The following is a 13452-nucleotide window of genomic DNA, read 5'->3' as shown; positions in this document are numbered from 1 at the left end:
CCCTACGTTCCGAACTTATACGTCTGGTATGGGGGGGCAAACATGCGCGTCTTCGATGGGCAGTCATGACACAGCCTTATAATGTGGGAGGTTTCGACATCCCTGATTTTGAAGTTTATTATTTGAGCGCACAGGCACACTACCTATATTACTGGCTGAAACCTGCTGCCTTCATGCCGCAGGTTGCAGCGGAAGACTGGATAGCCCACCCACTGCCATTGGACGGAGTGGTTCATGCACCCATATCGGTGTTGGAAATGCAGACAAATACGGTAACTTGTACAATGGATGCATGGCATAGAATAGGGAGACGATTGCAGACCTCGTTACTTTACACGGCTCGACTACCACTGACTTATCACCCGCAGATGGCGCTCCTCCAAGAATTGGGCTTCCGGAACATGTGTCGCCGTTTAGGGATTCGGACATGGGGCGATCTGTTTCACGACGGGATATTTCGTACTCGAGACAATTTTTTTGGGAATAGTACGCCTACCCCCTTAGAGATATTCTATTTTTTACGGTTGCGAGAGGGCCTGAGAACCTTACTACCCGACTTCCCTCGCGAACCCCCCAGTGTTGCCCCACTCACTATTGTGCTCAGTAGCACGGATGGTGCGCATCTAGTGTCAACCATATATAAGAGCCTCCGGAAGGAATTCCCGGCTGTGGAGAGCGCGGCTAGGTCGCACTGGTCACATGACCTTGGCAGGGAAATCACAGATGACCAGTGGGAATATTGTTGTGCCCTATCGGGTGAGGTGATGTCTAGCTGTCGCTTTAAAATTATCCATTACAAGTTCCTCCATAGGCTATATTACACTCCGGTCAGAAAGGTCAGGTTCGGATTAGCCGACTCAGATAGATGCGAGAGATGCGGACAGGAGGGGGCGGATTTCCTTCATTTAGCGTGGAATTGCCTGCAGGTACAGGAGTATTGGTCGCAAATTAGTGAGGGCATCTCCCTTATGATAGGGATTACATTGGAATTAGATCCGCTACTTTTCCTGCTGGGTTATACTGCACGCATACAGAGGAATGTTAGGAAATACACTAATGTTGCATTGTTATTGGCAAGGAGACATCTGGCATGCAGGGGGGGGCGGGGTCGTGCCCCTAAATTCAAAGACTGGTTACAAGATATGTTATATTGTCAGGAGCAGTATGGAATTTTCTCGGAGCTACTGCCTTTGACATCTAGGCCGGCTGACATCTGGGGTAGACTGCAGACATACCTACTTTTACATGCACCACAAGGGGCGGAGGGAACTGACGTTCTTAATGTGACCCCAGCAGAGGAATTGTAATAGATACATGTGCAATACATAGGATCAGGGCGATAGGAGTGAGGAGTCTGAAGGCCATACTGCTGTTAACTTATTGGAGGTATAGGTTACCACCAGACTGGCATCTCTGTGAGGCTGCGCGACTCTGCGAGGCTGGCTGAACTGTGAGACCGTGACTGATTGCTGCTATAGACTATAATGCTGGTTTACTCTGCTTCTCACCCACACCACTATGTATTAGGAATGTCATGCCGCTGTTTTTTTTTTTTTTTTTTTTTTGGGGGGTGCGAATACGTCTTGTGTCTGATTATTGTCATACCACACTCCCTACTGTTGTATTGCTCTGTTGACACTTCCATTGATTCACGTATTGTGTCGCCATTTCCTACCACCTAAATGCCTGTCCAATGACGGATTGCCCTGGTATGATGTAGCTCCTGATTTCATGACTTGAAGTTGGCTTTGCCCGAATATTTGCCCTGTGGTATTACTGTCCTCTTTACCGTTACAGAAATGTATGTGTATCGCTGCCGGCCTCATGTGGTTGTAGGCACACTGCTGTGTATGAAAGCACAAATTATAATAAAAGTTTATAATCCCAAAAAAAAAAAAAAATAATAATAATTTTGCCACCATTTTGTTTTCCTTGGTTCACTTTTTAGACTATCTACTTCGTTGTTTGGGTCTTTTGTGAAGACGAAACCTCGCTGTTGGGAGCTGCTTCGTCTACGTTACTGTAAGTTTGATTTTAATTACTTTAAAGTTAGTTTTAAGGTAGTGCTTAGTTAGTGGTAGTGTTCATGCGTTAGTAAGAGTGCTATTTAACTGTTTTTATGAAATGTACTTGTTATTTACGTAGGTTAGTGATTGCGTTGTTTCTTTACTCTCTAATGTAATGTAATGTAAATGTTTTGCTTTTACTATTTTACTATGTGTGTTTATAATTATTACATGTTGTTATTTCTATTTGTGGGTTTGTTATGGGTGGGTGTTGTTTGAATTTTATTTACAGGTGCCAGATTTGGTGAACGGATGGAATTGTCCAAGCGTTTTTTTGTTTTTTTTTTTAAATAAAGAAAATTGTTGTTACTTGTTTTAAAACAAGTTGTTATACATTTCCGTTTTTTGGGTGGGCAATGTTTATTTGTGATTTTACATTTTTTGTTAATTATATTATGTCATATGATATATATTTATATCTGACATTTCATGACATAATTTAACTAATATAAAAAATAAAATCTTTTTCTTGTGTGTTTCATATGTTTTTACTGTTTGATATTTGTATTTAATTAAAGAATTGATTTTGCTATTAGGTCTATGTTTCCTAGACCTTGGCTACTTGGATACATTCTTGTTTTTTGTTGGAGGTATTCGTACATATTTATTGTTTGTTTACTCAGTTTGGGTCCTATTTTTGATAAAGATTGTTCAATTCTTAGTTCTTGGTAACTTTGTTCTTTTTTTATTGATTGGATAAGTTTGTGTAGTGTTGGTTGTCCTCTCCCTATTGTGGCCTGGAAGGCATTATGCCATTCTTCTACTGTGTTATTGGTTTTGGCTTTTTGTGCAATAGTGCTAGCGTAGACATTCCACCAGGGAATTTGGAATTTTGGTTGTCTACGGTGACCTGCACGGTGCAATCTTCCTACCTAGGTGTCCTCAAAATAATCCTACAAGGGAGTTAATTTTTTTTCATTAGTGCGGTAGAAAGGACTGTCAATTAATATATTATAGTAATTTGCCACTTCTGTTGTTGGTACGTATGCTAGTGTAATGAATTTTCTAATTTGGTATGCAAAGTTGCTGTTGGTAGAGTAGTCAATACTTAAGGTAGATTTTTGGAGGTGTCTCCACATACTTTGATTAAAGTGGTAGTAACACCCTTGTATGGCTGTATGTGGGTATATTTTTAGAATAGCTTGTATCATAGCTATTTCAAAATAAATTATTATTCTTTGGGGATAGTAATAATCTGTTAAATCTTTTATTGGTGTTAATAGTTCTATGTAGGTGGGATTATTTTTATTTGGCAGCAATGCATACATGAAGGAGGTATTGGTTTCTTGATATTCACCATGAATGGTGTAAAGCTGTTAAAATGGTTTTGGACTCACTTTAAATGTTCCGTCCATCATCCATGTCTCACAATTTTTTAATTTTTGCAAGTTATTAGTTGCAAAAATAAGAATTCTTTTATCATTGCTTTGGTTGTCATACATCAAGAATTTGTCTTCTTTATGGGTAATAGTATATTCTGGTAGTATTTCAATTTCTTGAAAGGTTTGGGGTGGGGGTGGAGATGGATCGGACACTCTTTTAGTTTTAGCTATTAATCGTTCCAGGTTGGGGATGGAGGGCAATTGTCCTGTTACGTGTGTTATAAAACATATGCTATTGTTATATAACACTTTCTTTGCTTAGTTATTAATTAAAAAATACTTACAATATTGTTCTTTCTGTTTTGTTGATGGCTTTATTTCTTTTTATTGAAGTTTCACTGTTGTAATTTCTGTAGATGGGGTAGAAAATAGTTTTTGTTATATTATTTTTTACTTTTCTTTGTTTTAATAATTTATTAAAAGTGACAGTATACTTACTTTTTCTAGTAGATGAACTTAATTTGGTGGATGTTCTTTGGTAGATGCAGTTTTTGAAGCTGAAATGAAAAATCTTTATATTAGTTTCTCTGTTATATTTTTATATTTGTAAAAATATTAGACAATATTACTTTATATCTACATAATGGTGTCGATTAGGATGGCGGACGGACCTGCGTCCGTCCGCCAACCCCGAGGTGGAGGGACCATCCGCAGGGGCAGTGGCGTTCCCTCCATAGGAATTAGGACGTGACCGCCACCCTGGCGGTCACATCCTGTATATTTAACATTGCGGCGGTTGCTGCTTAAAGCAACACCCGCCGCAAAGTAAAAAATGCATGCTTTGCATGTGCATGCACAAAGCGGCAGGCACCGCGCGGTGCCTGCCGCTTTGTGCATGCACATGCATGGAGGTACCATGCACCCCCCACCACACTGGGGGCTTGCAACGGGCCCCCAAAACCAAAAGACCACATGCTTTTCCACAGCGGAAAAGCCGCCGTGGAAAAACATGTTTCCGTCTGCATCGTGATATGGCTGGCGGTGTCTTGCAGACACCGCCACCATATCTGGGTACAACCACTGCGGATCAGCGGTGGACGGACTTGCCATCCACCGCTGATCCCACCGCCATCGTAATGTGGCGGGTGGTGTTTTCACAAACCAAGGCGGTGAATCCGCATCCTCCGGGCCAGCGGTGGCTTCCACCGGCCCGGAGGATGCGGATTCACTGCCACCATAATCGACCCCATAGTTTGGTATTTTATAAGTTCTTGTTTTTTTTAAACCTTTATTTTGGATATTTTTCAGGTACATTACATCGTGAGAGAAGGCATCGAATCGTACACAGTTCACAATCCACAGGGCATACATATGTCAGTTGACCCGCATATTAGAACGTTACAAATAAAACCATCAGAAGAACAGCAATTAGCACTGCAGCATATGTAATATGTGCGCATAATATAGTCCAGCTTCTCATATCGACATCGCAGTGTCACAATGTCTATTCGGCATCAGTGAACAGACCCGATGGCTGATGCCTGTCACACTCTCCCCCAAGTTCTTGTTTTTTTTTCAATGTAGGAATAGATAAGATAGTATATCATGTTTGTATTGTATACTTTTTGCTGTTGCTGATAGGAAGTTTGGATTTAATTTAAAAAAAAAGAGAACATTTATATACTTTAGGGCAGTGGTTCCCAAACCTTTGACTCCTGAGGACCCCCGCTGAATCACTACTGGAAGCCGGGGACCCCCAAGCAATTTGTACAATTTAAATTTCTTTTTAAAAAACGCCTTTTGAAGCAGAGGCAATTTCAGGAGGGAGACAGCCTGAATTGGGTCTATTGGCATGGACATGTATGCATACAGCAGTGTATTATTTAGTGGTACAAGGCTCCTGCTCTCAGCCATAGCAGCACCTCTACATTCTCATTCCAGAGACTCGGAGTGGTGACCCTTCCTTACAGAAACAGGTTGAATGATTGTGAATTATTGCGAGATCATATAACAATGCTATGCCAATTACCATAAACCCCTGTTAAACATAAACTTTAGTCACAGACAGCAAAACAACATTTTAGGTCTGAATTTTAAAGTTTCACAGCACACATAATTCACCAAAGGGCTTGTGGAAAGTGAGCTATCAGACAGCAGCGCGAAAATCCTACTGCTGATCCTGGCTGCATCTATTTTTACCCGCCTGCCAAGTAACGGTAACCTATACACATGTGCCTTTCAACTGATTTACTTCTGTTGGCAGAAGATTGCACTGCATGTATGAGCACGCGGAGGAAGCTTGCTCTACTGCTGTCTGTGATTTATTATCTAAAAAGAACAATTGATGGACAGAATGTAGAACAATGTCATACGTTCATCCCAGTACAGAGATCTGGGCCTAAATCTATATGAATTATTATCTGTTCTGTGTGTGAGTGAAAGTAGTGTTTGGGGAGCTCTTGGTGCCCAAAATCCTAGCTGCTGTTTGCTTTGTCAGTGCTTCTCAAACATGACATAAATGAGGGAAAAGGCAGAGCTTCCTCGCATGAGGTTGGCGTTTGTAAATCTCTGCAAAACCTTTCACTGGGATCCACAGGAATAACATTTATTTTTTAACGATTGTCTATAGACATATGCTGCTAATGCGCACCAAATATGTATTTCAATTTACTCACTAAACGTACTTGGTGTGTGATCTGAACAATTCATATAAAGCTGGCTTTTTCTGCCCTATTATTGGTAATGTGTAAATGTATATATGCTGCCAGACAGGATAGATTTAGAATAGAAGCATACATGCCAACATTTTTAGGAGAAGAAAATGGAAGATATCACAGAAATATTCGGGACAGTGTATTACCATTGTTGACTTCTATTCAAGCAGAGGCAATTTCGGGTGACATTCAAAAGAAAGCCATTTTTGGCTTCGAAAATCGGGAGTCTCCCGTCTGATTCGGGTCTATTGTATGTAGCAGCACACTGTGTACGATTATCCTGGAGCCCGGGAGATCCACAGCTGACTTCAGCACTGTGACGGCCAATGTTGGTATGATCCTGGGGGCACATGGGCGCTGCCTAGTTTTTCCTAGAGACATGTTGAAATGCAGAAGCTGTTTTTTTTCTGCTTTACGATGCAAAATATCCGTTGTGGGAGTGATTTACTTTCCATGCATTGCCGCTGAAATCATTTGCCTTTACCGTGCCCCTCCTAATGCCTTTGCCCCGCCCCTTTCAAGAACCCCTGGCATGCATTACTAAGGCGGGGAACTTGGGTGCCATTGTGGAGTTTAATACTGGGATTGTTATGCACAGTGCATAATTACAGGTCTCCGCCTCACGCAGCATTCCATGTTATTGCATTGTACCAAACGATGCAATTTCCAAATGACACCAACTCTAGAGATATTAGCAGGCCTAGTAGTGATTCGGATTTTTGTGGTGTATAAAACTCTTGCATTGTAGGAAGTTTAATTGTTCCTGTCACTCTAGCTGTCTAGCAATGTTTCGGAGGGTTCTGGCCCAAATGTTAGCCTCTTGGAGGTGATGTATGCGCTATTTCTATAGCGCAAAATCAGAGAACAGGCGCCTCAATCTTTTTTAAATGGTTCCCTGCCATTTTATATCTGTTTAAAGATGATTAGTCGACTGAGCCAGGTCTGATGGCTTGCAGACTAATGCATTCCAGGCAATCCGGAGGTCAGAGGTTCGAATCTTCGTTTCTGAACGGATGTAGGATTATCAAGGGGCTTTATGTAACAGGTCAAGGCCAATATTCCTTCAGCTTGCTCCTAAAGCAGATTGTAGTGTTGTGGTCTCGCCGCCCCTGCGCCAACATTCACAGCTCTTGTGTGCTGTGAGGACGCATGGGCGTTTAGTTTTTCACTACGACGACAGGAACTCGAGTTCTGCGGACCCCCTGGGAATGTCTCACGGACCCCTGGGGGTCCGCGGACCACAGTTTGGGAAACGCTGCTTTAGGGAGTTAAACTAAGGATGTTGAGTATTTTATATTTATTAAAAAAGCTTTTTTCTTACTTGTGTTGTTGTGTAATCTGTTATAGTAGTTATTGTAGATTTTCTTTCTCTTTAGTAAGTTAGGTAATTGTTTTTATAGTGGTTAGTTAATTAGTTCTATATTTTAATAATTGGTTTGTGGTTTTGTACTTTAAATGTATTGGTTGAGAAACTTATTTTGAATTTGGTAGCAGCTACTTTTTAATTAGGTCATTCAATTTGTTGTTTGTGAGTGGTTTATAATTAATTTTGTGTTGTAGATGTTTTAAAAATAAAGTTTATAATTTTGTTTCATAATTTAAAAGATGTTTGTATATGAAATGTATGTTAATAAATATGTGTTAGTGAGTATATTTAAATTATTAAGTATTTTTATATTTATTTGCTTTTTATTAATTGATTTAGATTTATTTTAAGTATATTCTATATTTAGATATGTTTGTATAATTAAAAAATAAAATGTAATACATTAAATTGTTAGATAGTTAAAAGGAGTGTTTATTTAATGTTGAATAGTATTGTGGATATTTTTGGTATAAGTTATAAGGCTATTTGTAAGTCGATAATAGTGTTATCGATATTTTTGTAAAGTTTCATTTTAATTTAGTTTTTTATATATTTTTGTGGTCGATATGTTTGTAATCGATATAATTGTTAATATATATTAAGGCGATAATTAAATTTCGATATTTGTGTAAAATCTTGTTTATGTATAGGATGATGATATTTTTGTATACAATATTTTGATGTTTTTGTTGGTCGGTGTTTTTATGATCGATATTTTAACAGGGATCCATTAGATATGCATGAGGAAGGGGCAAGTTATAGTTAATGTAGTCTGGCTAGCGAGTTCACAACACTGGTTACACAGGTTCAAGAGTCAGTAAAGTTAAGGTGAGGCGCAAATTATGACTAAGTTATAACTATAACTTCAGAGTTTCTAATGTTTGTGTAATTTAAGTTGGTTTTGTATAGAAATAATTAATAAAGTTTTCCTAACTATAACTTATCCTCAATTTTTGTATTTTTCATTGAATATCTATCTATATAGACAAGTTAATGACAAATGGGTAAATTGCATATCATTTTATTAAAACGTTCATGATACTAACTTTGGGTGATTATGAATGCTGTTTTAATTTCCGTAAAAATGAAGATGACCAGAAAGTGTGAGATTGAATCAGACAGTTTATCTCCTACATGCACACCACCGAACCCCACTGGACAGACCACAGATGCGTCCACTTCACCTTCAGGAAACCCACCACCGCACCCAACAGTTGCCACGCCACCACTGGGGAAAGGTCACCAAGGACCAGCTGACCACCACCCTCGCCCTTATTCCACCCGATGACCCCACCGACCCCGACGCCATCAACCTCAACAAGTGGATCAAGGACTGCGCCAACACCCTCGCCCCACTCAAGACCTCCACAACCAATTACACCAACAAGAAAGCCGCTTGGTTCACCGATTACCTCCGGGCCTTCAAACACACCTTTCGGAAGCTGGAGAAGAGATGGCTTGGCGCCCGATCGCCACACAGCCCACAAAAACACCACCCGAAGACACCACAAACTCATCAGGACTGCCAAGAGGAGCGCCTTCAAGAACAGCCTAGACAACAACGCACACAACTCAAAAGAGCTCTTCAGCATCGTGAAAGAACTCTCCAACGTCAGCTCCAACACAAACGACATCCCACCTTCGCAAGACCTGTGTGATTCACTGGCCACCTTATTTCACAGCAAGATCACCGACATCCACGACAGCTTCAACTCTGACACCCCCACATCCATCGCCGACACCACCCCCGCGACCTCCACCCACACCAGTTGCCTGACCGCCTGGTCCAACGTCAGCGATGAAGGCACCATCAAGACCATGAACTCCATCAACTCCAGTCATTGCACCCCATCTCCGGAAACCATCAACACCTCCTTCGAGACAGCTACCTTCCCGGACAGCTGGAAACACGCCGAGATCAACGCCCTACTGAAGAAACCCAAGGCAGACCCCAAGAACTTCCGGCCTATCTCCCTGCTCCCCTTCCCGGCGAAAGTCACAGAGAAGATTGTCAACACTCAGCTGACCCGCTACCTCGAAGACAATAGCATCCTGGACCCATCCCAGTCCGGCTTCTGCAGCAACCACAGCACCGAGAACGCCCTCATCGCCGCCACCGATAACATCCGGATCTTGATGGACAAAGGAGAAACAGCCACCCTCATCCTTCTGGACCTATCAGCAGCCTTCGACACGGTCTGCCACCGCATCCTAACATCACGCCTCCACAACGCCGGAATCCAAGAGAAGGCCCTGGCATGGACCACATCCTTCCTCCCCGGCAGAACCCAGAGCGTCTGCCTCCCACCCTTCCGCTCCAAGACCACCGATATCATATGCGGCGTCCCACAGGGATCCTCCCTCAACCCGACGCTGTTCAAAATCTACATGGCACCGCTCGCCCACGTCTCACGACGACATAACCTCAACATCATCTCTTATGCCGAAGACACCCAGCTGATCATATCCCTCCCCGAAGACCCCCACACCGCCAAAGACAATCTCCACAGAGGAATAAAGGCCGTCGCCGAATGGATGAAGGAGAGCAAACTGAAGCTGAACTCAGACAAGACGGAGGTTCTTATCCTCGGCTCCACCCCCTCAGCCTGGGACGACTCTTGGTGGCCGATTTCGCTAGGAACCCCCCCCAGAACCTATTGAACACGCACGCAACCTGGGGCTCATCCTCGACTCCGCCCTCTCCATGACCAAGCAAGTCAACGCCGTCACGGCGTCCTGCTTCAACTCCCTCCGAATGCTCCTCAGAATCTTCAAATTGATCCCCCCGACACGAGAAAGACCGTCACCCATGCACTCGTCACCAGCAGACTGGACTACGGGAACGCCCTCTACGCAGGAACAACAACCAAGCTCCGGAGACGGCTACAACGCATCCAGAACGCCGCAGCACGACTGATCCTCGACGTCCCACGACACAGCCACATCACACCCCTCCTGAGAGACCTGCACTGGCTCCCCATCGACAAGAGGATCACCTTCAAGCTCCTCATCCACACACACAAGTACCTCCACAACACTGAACCGGTACACCTCAACGACCGACTCAGCTTCTACACCCCCACCCGCAGCCTCCGCTCCGCCAAACTCGCCCTCGCCACAGTTCCTCGCATCTAGAAAAACACCGCCGGTGGCCGATCCTTCTCCCACCTCGCCGCCATGACCTGGAACACTCTCCCCACCAACCTACAACAGACCCAGGACCTGCCGACCTTTAGAAGACTTCTCAAGACCTGGCTCTTCGATCAGTAGCAGCCCCCCCCAGCACCTTGAGACCCTTACGGGTATGTAGCACGCTTTACAAATGTTTTGTTATGTTATGTTATCTTCAACTATGTGCTGATGTCCTTTACTAATAATTTTTGTTTTGCATACCAACATTATCATGATTACATTTTTGCAGCACTTGTGGCATGTGCACGTCCAAGCTCTACGGTGCAGTAATTTTTCAGTCTGCCTTAAAGAGAGTAGCTGTCTCACTAGCCATTTGTAATAAAAAATTTCCTAAAAAACCCCATAGATATACACATAAATCGAGCAGCTTTAAGTCAGCTCTCTTCATTAATTGAATTGGTCTGTAATAAAGTCATTCACGTTTTGCTTCTGTTGACCGGAGTATACCTCATGGACCAGTTTATTAAACCACCTCAGCCACTGCCTGTATAGCATTTTGAATTATGGCACTTTGCTGTCCACATTTCAGTGCAAGTCCTCATACGTGGGTATGAGAAGGAATAGAGTCTGTCCCATTATTATCTGTGTTTAACAACATTTACCTGGACAAACCATCCTCTGGAGACTCTCCCAGCCAATGATGTGTGCAGCTCAGGCACTGAAGCATCTTTTCTCTGCTGACTCCTTTAGTGAATTGTTCTTTTACTGCTTGCACTTCTGTTACAAGCATCTGTTACACACACGTTCGGCACATCCATGCATTAGTCGTGCAGAATTTCCTCATGCACAGAAGATGAAGCTTAATCTCAAGCATTTTATTAGGTAGTTACAGGCAGCAACAACGCACACCTTACTCACACAGAGAACACAAGAAGACAGTTTGAAGCAGTGCAAGTTTTCTTGACACCCAGAGTAAATAATGCATCTATCAGCAGCCCTGCAGCTTGCTAGACAGATCATTTTATCAACCAACGCAGCAAGTCACCTTGCTGCGCTGCGTGATAGGGAAAGGGCACGAATGCGCCATACTTAACACTGTACAGCACGTTCCTGCCATTCCCCAGTGCTGGCGCACAATGCAGGCACTCTCGTATTATTAGCAGGATTGTTTTTGTGCAGGAAAGGGCGCCTTCCATCACAAAAACAATCCCCTGTAGCAATTTCCTCTTTGCGTGCTGCACAGCGCAGCATACATAGAAAGAGGAAACAAGCATTTACAATGCAACGGTTTCGCCTTTGGAAAAGTTAGAGCTATTGGCATTGTAAATGACAACAGTTTTATTTATGTGTTGGCTTTGACAACATAAATAAATGGCATTGTCATTTACAAAGCCAATAGCCTAATCTCTCGCAAATGCGACACCTATTGCATTTGCACCCACACACAAAACCAGCCACCCCATATGCAACGGTGTGCTCTCCCTGCTGACTGAATACAGACACATTCCACCTCACCAGTCCGCAAAGATGAACGTCAAAAATAAGCATTTTTTCACGTTTAAAGAGTTATTTAGTTTTATTTGCTGAATCCAGCGCAGACGTGCATGACCCTCTTGGTCGCCAGAGTTTTGGGGAGGGACGGGAGCAGTGGGGGTGGTATAATCGTGCGGTGGAGGCAAGCTCAAATTAACAGTTGCATACAGTTATATACACAATTATAACATGTTTGACCAGAATCTTATCGTGACAAGCCTTGTGAATTGTATTACTCCTGTGACATCCATCTAAAAACCAGAGGTGCAAACTACTGAGTGAAGATATTCGACAGATGAAAGAGTATTGGATACTGAGATTGGGTCAGCCAATCAGAACGCTTAATGCACTATCACTGTTGTTTCCTAGCATCTTATAGTTTCAGAAACAATAGGTAGACAGCGGGGGTAGGTATGTTTTTTCTGGCTGCGTTAGGCAGGTGTGAATAGGGGCATGAGTTGTAATAGCCTTATTACCAAATGGTGGCAAGGTGTTACCAACAGTTAATTAAACTATTCCTCAGAGGATTTTAACAGCTGTTAATGCCCTAAGAAGCAGGCAGTAACACCTACTTATAATAGAGAGTGAGCACTATCTGATAACAGATCTTTATCCATTCTTCCTCTCAATATTTTCTCCACTACTATTTTATTTCATAACCCAAGGCCCCTTCTTGGAAGTGTATGCCTACACACTCTGGCATTCTAGTGCTTAGAAACCGACTCCCCAGACAGATTATCACTTTCTTTGTAGAGATGGATGGCCTTCAGCTTTGTAAACATCGTCCCGAGACGAGGATTTGATAAAAGAAAGCACCCCAAGGCTTGTAAAAAGCTTGCAAGAGTTGAGCAACTTCTTTGCCAACTTAATCACATGGGCAACAAAGCGTTGTGCAGTGCAACCGGAAATGAAACTTAACATAGTAAGGAAGCCTCATACGCCCTGAGTGCGATGCCCAGGTGAGGACCCTGGCAAACAGGTTTATCGAGAGACAGAGAGAAACAAGCATTGGAAATGCAATAGGTCTCGGATTTATTTGAGTTAGAGCTAATGGCATTGTAAATGGCAATGTCTTTTAGCCATGTGTTTTGGAGTGTATGCATGTGGTGTGTAGTGGAATTATGTGGGTTGGATTGGAATTGTTTGTTTGTGTGTGTGTGATTGTGTTTGTGTGGTTGTGTGTGTGTGATTGTGTGTGTGGTTGTGTGTGTGGTTGTGTGTGAGCCTCTTGCATTTTCGTTACTTGCACCTCAGCCCATGGCATTCGGTCCTACGTTGCGGCTCGGATTGGCCCCGCTTGGGGAATGTTTTATAATAGC

General features: G+C 42.8%; 1 long non-coding RNA gene across 1 annotated transcript in view; it reads right to left on the bottom strand.

Moving 5' to 3' along the window:
• LOC144774972 (uncharacterized) overlaps positions 1-4019 on the bottom strand; it is a 37359-nt gene extending 33340 nt beyond the window's left edge. The window contains exons 1-2 of the long non-coding RNA XR_013600542.1: positions 3887-4019; positions 3733-3798 (exon numbers count right to left, since the gene is read on the bottom strand). This is a non-coding gene — a long non-coding RNA (uncharacterized LOC144774972). The remainder of the gene's footprint in view (positions 1-3732; positions 3799-3886) is intronic.
• Between the last annotated feature and the right edge of the window lie 9433 nt (positions 4020-13452).

Source organism: Lissotriton helveticus, chromosome 1_1 (genome assembly GCF_964261635.1).
Source record: "Lissotriton helveticus chromosome 1_1, aLisHel1.1, whole genome shotgun sequence".
In the NCBI taxonomy this organism is placed as follows: Eukaryota; Metazoa; Chordata; class Amphibia; order Caudata; family Salamandridae; genus Lissotriton; species Lissotriton helveticus.
Note: the sequence above shows the minus strand (reverse complement) of the source record. Positions and strands in the feature narration are given on the sequence as shown.